This window comes from Eriocheir sinensis, unplaced genomic scaffold (genome assembly GCF_024679095.1).
Source record: "Eriocheir sinensis breed Jianghai 21 unplaced genomic scaffold, ASM2467909v1 Scaffold573, whole genome shotgun sequence".
Classification (NCBI taxonomy): domain Eukaryota; kingdom Metazoa; phylum Arthropoda; class Malacostraca; order Decapoda; family Varunidae; genus Eriocheir; species Eriocheir sinensis.
Window position 1 is genome coordinate 1 of NW_026111913.1, and position 7,500 is coordinate 7,500.

A 7,500-nucleotide genomic window follows, 5' to 3' on the forward strand; every position below is an offset into this window, starting at 1 on the left:
GAAGAAGAAAATGGAAGAACAAAAAAGTTATGAAAATGGAATAAAAAGAAAAAGAGAAAAAAAGACTCCTGGATTACTTAAACTATAACCTTACACCGGCTATATCGGGTGGCTGGGAACAACAAGTACGCAGCCTCAATCGTGCACAAAATGAAAAAAAGAACTTGTCCGCTACTTGACCTACAAAAGTCAGATAGTTATCACTTATTAGGTAACTATATTTTTAAGAGAGATTATGTAACCATATATAATCATGTTTTTTGTAGGTCTCGACCCTAATACGTGGAAGTCAGCAGGGTTCGAAATTAAATGCGTGAAGGCATAGGTGTAAGTCATTATCGGATTTCTCTTTTTCTTATGGCCTATCCACGTTAATTAATGCGTCTCCGTGGTGCAGTGGTTGGCGTGCCTACCACCAGGCTGTTCAACCATCCTTTCGGGCTGGTCGATAAATGGGTACCTGGGTAAACCTGGGGAAGGTAAGCTGTGGTAACCCGGTTGTCACACTGGACCTGCTTTCCACCACAGGCTGAAGGGTCAATGGTACGGAGATGAGCATCGCGGCCACGCGCAGCTAATAGCGTTTGTTCTCAACTTTTCCGTTACCTTTGTCTAATTTTCTATACACACATTCTGTTCATGATTAAAAAAAGATAGGAAAAAACAGGCAAGCGAATATAATATGATCAGTATAGTACTTAATTCTGGGTAAAGGGTTTCTGAATCCTCTTTTCTGCATCGGGTTGAAGCCTCACATTTCATGTTTTCGTAAACCCTGGCTACGAAATTAACGTAAAGGTTTTAGGAACATTTCGTAAACTCAATTTTTGAAGCATAAACACCATAGCATGCAAGGGTAATGATATAAGGACTTTGGGATATGAGAGAATAAAAGTATATGGCCATTTACAGAATAATCAGCCGTCTCAAAGTCTGGGAAGTGTGTTATTAAATACGAGTATATAGAGACGAAGATCATGAACAACTCCACGCCATCATCATTATGTCCTTTGACCTTCATTTCGTTACGCAGCGGCGGGTCTTCCTGCTCACAAACAAACAAAGGTAAACAAAAATTAGGATAAAACTGAGCGCTAAGAGAAAAAAGGTATAGTTTATGTAAAAAAGGTCGACGGAGGTCACTTAAGACTTGCCACGCGAGGCCAGGTCAAAGGTGAAGACCTCGGAGATCCTGGTCGTGTGTGTGTGTGTGTGTGTGTGTGTGTGTGTGTGTGTGTGTGTGTGTGTGTATGTACATGACCATCTTAAAATCCCCTCATCTGGTACCGGATGCTGCTGAGGTCCGGGGGGGGGCGGGATGGGGGGGGGAATATGGCGTTTATGTAAGACCGGATGTGTGTGTGTTTGTTTTCTTATTGGGTATTATATTGACTCTCTATCTCTATCTATCTATCTATTTATCTCTCTCTCATATGGCAAAGTCGCGGGCACACAAACAACAGTAACAACATTATCAATTACTTACTTACACGCCTGTGATGGGACGAACCCGAGGCAGCTCAGCACCACCAGACCGCATCACCTGCCCTGGAAAAAGAGGATAGAAAACGTTGAAAGTAACTGGTGAAATACGATCTAAAAGAGGGAGACATATGAAGTGTCGAGAGAAAATGGCAAACTAAAATGTAAAGGAGGAGGATGTATAAAGTTTATGATAGTAACTGCCAAAATAGGATAAAAAAGAGAGGGATATAGATAAAGAAGTAAATTAATAGCAACACGCCTTTTGGTTTTAGGAAGTGCTGGCTAGTTATCGTCATTGCTGAGAGAATGATACACCTGTGAAAAAAAATATGAGCTTTTTTTCATTATTGTCTTCTTTTTTTTGCCCTTGTGCTATTTCCTTTACTGTGAAAAAATGTATTCTGCGTGTTACTGCGGGTGTTGCGAGAGATATGTATAACTGCTCCGCGCGCCTCTTTTTTTGTAAACAGAGCAGGAGAATGGAGCAAGAGTAAGAAAGGGAAGCAATGATCTAAAAGGAAAAAAAGGGAGAAAGATATATACACAGAATGAAGTAGCCACCCTGAGGAAAAAAATCGCTAGGCAAATAAAAAGTAATAAAAAAGCAAGTCAAAATCATGCTCCCCCAATGATAAAAGGTCGACTGGCTGATTGGACGACCTGACCATCTGCTCGACTGACCGACTGGCCGACTGACTGACTGGTCGAGTTTTTCCAAAGTCGAACGAAGGACAGGCAACGCAGCACAGACCTCATGCATCAAAAGGGCAGGCTCCTCCCCCTCGCGGTGCTACACACACACACACCTGCCGCGGGCGCTGCACACACACAGGTAGGCTCGGCGGCCCAAGGTTAGGCGGCTCACGAGGGAGTGGCGCCGCCGCTCACGCCACGACGTACGTAAAACACTGCCGCCCATATGCTTTGTTGTGCCCTTCTTTGTCTTGATGGCCGGGGCGAGTGTTAGGAATGCGGGCCGCGGCTCAGCGATGCAAAGTGATACACTAATGACGGGGGAAGGAAGGAAGGGTAAGATAACACACAGGATGATAGGCGCGTCGTGAGGGAAACTTAATGGTGCGCGACAGGAAACGTTTAGAATGTTATGATTTTCTGTCAAATAATCGCAGGCTCATCTTGGGAAATATAATCTACGAAAAAATCAATAAAATACATTTCAGGTAGTACGTGCAAAAACGAGTTACTTTGTGGAATGAAAAGAGTTTTGCACGACAAGAAAAAAAATCTAGAATTATGAAAATAGAACCAATGTTAAAAAAAATGACTGACGCCTTACCAACAAGAAAATCATAAAATAGACTTAGAACGGTAAGAATCATTCATATTTATCCCGCTCCCCAAACAAGAATAGCAACAGCTTATTTACGAACATTGCAAAGGATGAGAAATTTACCCTTTTCCAAAATTGAATTAAAATATATGTGTGGAAAACAAGAAAAAGAAATTAACTACAGAGTTAAGGGAAAATTTAAACACAGAAAAATTTACATGTAAATATCACCGGTAATTATAAATATCTCCCTCTCCAGATATGCAAAAATAAGCTGCAAAACGAAAGCTGTGCGTGTGAAAGTATTTTTGTTTTGTTTTCTTCTTTCCTTGATTAACCAAATAATCCTTGAAGATCCACCGAGAAGAGGAACAACAATCCCTTCACTGGTTTTGTCTTGCCAGGACCAGACAGACTCAGGTGTTCCCTCCCCTGCCAACACGGTTTTCCACGTTACCTGGCACTGAGGGACACCTGTCGGGGTTCTGCTTGCTCAGGTAATGCGCCGGAAGGGACGTAATGACCGCTTGTTACAGAAAGAGAACAAAGGAACACGAAACAGTAGTGATTAAAGGCACACACGTAGCTACACCTGCCGTCTGGGTACCTGGGTCTTGCTGGCTTACGCAAGAGAGAGGGAACGGCCATTATTTAGGAGAAAAAGAAGGTACGTAATAATTCTGATAATTAACCAGGATACAGGTCTGGTCCTCCTCTGTAAGATGTGTCCCCTGTCCATACACATACACGCACAAGCACACACACACACACACACACACACACACACACACACACACACACACACACACTCACACACACACACACACACACACACACACACACACACACAGGTTCTTACGAGTCTTTGTAAAGTTTTCACGTTTGTTTTATTTTTTAATCTTTTTTTCTCTCTCAAGGAACCGGAATTGAGGAGGTGAATCAGGAACTGCGCATCCTGTCTCGTTTGGCGTGAGGATGAGGGAGGGAGGGAGGTAGGGAAGGGAGAGGGGATGGAATAAGGGAGGGAAGGGAGGGAAATGGAAAGGGTTGGAGGAAGGGACGTAGGAAGGACGGAGAGGAAGGTAGAAAAAGAAGAGACGATGACGAAAGTTGAAGAATGAAATGTTGAAGCGAAGGAAATAAGACGATGAGCGCGAAGGAGATGAAGATGACAGTAACACAGGTAATGGTGATGAGGCTTACGATAACAATCTCTAAAAAAAAATAATAGCACAGAAAAAGAAAATGCAATAAAAAGGAACTTGGTGACCTTCAGTGTCTCAGAATATTTCTTTTTCCAACTGTCAATCAAACAACCGTCTTGACAACTACTACTACTACTACTACTACTACTACTACTACTACTACTACTACTACTACTAATGATAATAATAATAATAATAATAATAATAATAATAATAATAATAATAATAATAATAATAATAATAATAATAATAATAATAATAATAATAATAATAATAAATACAATAATAATAAAAAAGATAATTCATATTTCCTCTATTTTTAAACTTCATGATCATTTATGTGCCTTTTCCATTTCCATTGAGTTTTCCATATCATTTTTTACAACTTAATTTAAAGGTTTGTCTGTTTTTCAATCTGTCCTTCTGTCGGTCAGTCGTTTGGTCTGTTGATCATCTCTCTCTCTCTCTTCTGACCAATATCCCCTTCACGTTTCTAATCAACAAGAACAAAGTTACGAACCAACCAGCAACACACTTTTAATTCCATCACATTAAACAAACAAACAAACAAACAAATAAAAAAGGGGATGATGAATTATGTGTGTGTGTGTGTGTGTGTGTGTGTGTGTGTGTGTGTGTGTGTGTGAGACAGTCTCGAGGGGTCAGCGCCAGTGAAAGTGATGGCCAGCCGCACCGTCACTCCGCCAGAGGTCGCCAGCATCGTGAGGGCGCGCACACCTGTCCTCCTGCCTTTTCTCCTGTCTTTTTGTCTTTCTTCTTCTTCTTTTTCTTCTCTTCCTTTCATTTTTCTCTACCCTCCAATTTATATTGCTCTTTTTTTCCATTTTCTATGCTCACCTTTTTTTATATCTCTTCTTAATCCCTTTCCATTGTTCGTTTTCTTACTCTCCATATTTTCCTAATTTCTTTTCTTTTCCTTATCCACTTTTTTATCTTCCACTTTATCTCTTCCTCATATTTCTCCTTTTCCTCCTTCTCTTCCTTATTTTCTTCCACGTCATCCTGTTATCATCTCATCAGCTCTTCTATCCCTTATCCAGCTCTTCCTTTACTTCTTGCTAATACGGTTGTGATAATTTTTCCCTATGACTTTCCAATCCCTCATATTGTAGGCAAGTTTTGTGCTGTTCTGCTGAATTCATGACTTAGTTGTCCTTCTTCTTCCCTTTATATTGAGAGGTTGAGAGTGTAATTAAAAGATATGTTCAAGGATAAGGAGTGAATGAACTACCGCGTGAGTCTCCCGTAGAATTCATGGTAAGGTGTTAATCATGCTGTACACCTTAAATTTCATCTCCGTTATTCCCTCTCTCGCCTCCCTACTCCCGCTCCTCCGCCCTCCCTCCTCGGTACCATACATGACCTTCGCGCTGATGGATGAAACGTGACACGCGAGACCTTAAGACAGAACCATCCATTTCCTTGCTCACCAGATCGCCTCGCCTGGACTGCTATGTGTTCCTGACGCGGCACACGAAACACCGTAACTATGCAAAAAACAATGACATATGCCGCATTCTAAACATCCAGTGGGCCATCGAAATAGCTGGTTCATTTGAATAGAAAGAGAAAATCAGTAATAACGGTTCGTAAAGTTTTCGAAGTCACGAGTGTTCTTGACTCATTCGCAAATAAAAGGACGAATGCTATTTGCTTGTAAAAATATATCCTGTAACATCAACAACAAAACAAAGTGATGACAATGAACATTACCAAGTTAACCACATGTGAAAAGTATAAAAACAGGAGCGAAAATAATATATTCACAAAAACTCATCAAAGTAAAGAGGTTTGCTTCTTCACTAACAAGACCAACTTAGTATGATGCAAATATAACACACTTCCTTAATCAAACAAGCATTACAAAGCTTAAGCAAATTCAGGCTCTAAAGCGAAGATCTCAAAAGCAACAGATGGAACAATTGTATCAAATTTGCCGCTGATAATAGATATACTCAGATGCAACCTTAACATTACAACTTCAAATCATACATCATCGCCACCACCATCACCATCACCATCATTATCTTAGGAAGTACTAGTTCACGGCAGGACAAACAAAGACATTTCCCCACGTTCTCCACCTCACAAAAGACATGGAAAACCAACTAACACACCGGTCTACGAGAGATAAAAACACAACTGACAAAGAAAAAAAAGAAGAAAATCAAAACTGTATCGATTACGTGCCAACACAACCTTCATTCTCGAGTCCCAGTCAGACACAACCACCACGACACACGAACACTCTCACTCCTCAAGACACCGCTAAAAAAACGAGATAAAAAGCTCCTGGATGAATGAAAGAGGTGACCATGCTCTGTCTTAAGGGTGGAGCGCAGATAAACGTGTCACTAGAGGGTGTTGACTAGAGGGTGGATGTGGATAGGTGCGAAAGGAAGGCCGGAATTAAAGGAAGAGTTGAAGGAGGGATGGATGGAAAGGGGTAATGGGAGGAGGTGACGCAAGCCAATATTACCTTTCGTCAGTCCTGTACTCGGCATTTCCTTATAATCTGCTGCCTGTCTGTCTCACTCTCACTCTCTCTCTCTCTCTCTCTCTCTCTCCGGTCCCAGCCTCCGCGGCAATAAAGATATTTCATTTATATTCCTGTCCCTAAAGCGGTATGGCTGAATCTGATACAAGGTGGGTTACTTTCCCTCCACAGGTGAGAGGGACCTTACCGGTGTTACTGTCCGGGAGGGAGGGAGGGGAGGGATGGAGGGGAGGGACAGAGGGAGAGGAGGTGGTGGAGGCATCGGGAAGGAGGGAATAAGACAAATTGAAAAGATTGTTGTTGGTGTTTTTTTATTGTATGTTGCTTAGGTTAAGGTAAGTTATGTTTATATCAAAGTGGGACGCTGAGTGTTTGTTTATATTGGTGAGTGTGTGTGTGTGTGTGTGTGTGTTACACACACCCCTGTCACCGCAGCCTCAATGCCTGGAGCCGCCACTCGTGCCGTTTGCGGTGTTCCGAGAAGGTGGTCATGAAAGAAAACTAAGATGAAAACATCAAAGACAATTTTACTACTACTACCACTACTATTTCTTAACAACAACAACAATAACAATAACATTGATTATGATAATAACAGTAATATTATTAATATTAATAATTATAATAGTAATAATAATAAAATAAATAATAACATTAATGGTACTGATATAATTATAATAAAATAACAATAATAATTATGTTAGTGGTAATTAAAATAGTAAAGATAATTATGATGATAAAATTAATAATAATAATAATAATAATAATAATAATAATAATAATAATAATAATAATAATAATAATAATAATAATAATAATAATAATAATAATAATAATAATAATAATAATAATAATAATAATAATAATAATAATAATAATAATAATAATAATAATAATAATAATAATAATAATAATAATAATAATAATAATAATAATAATAATAATAATAATAATAATAATAATAATAATAATAATAATAATAATAATAATAATAAAAATAA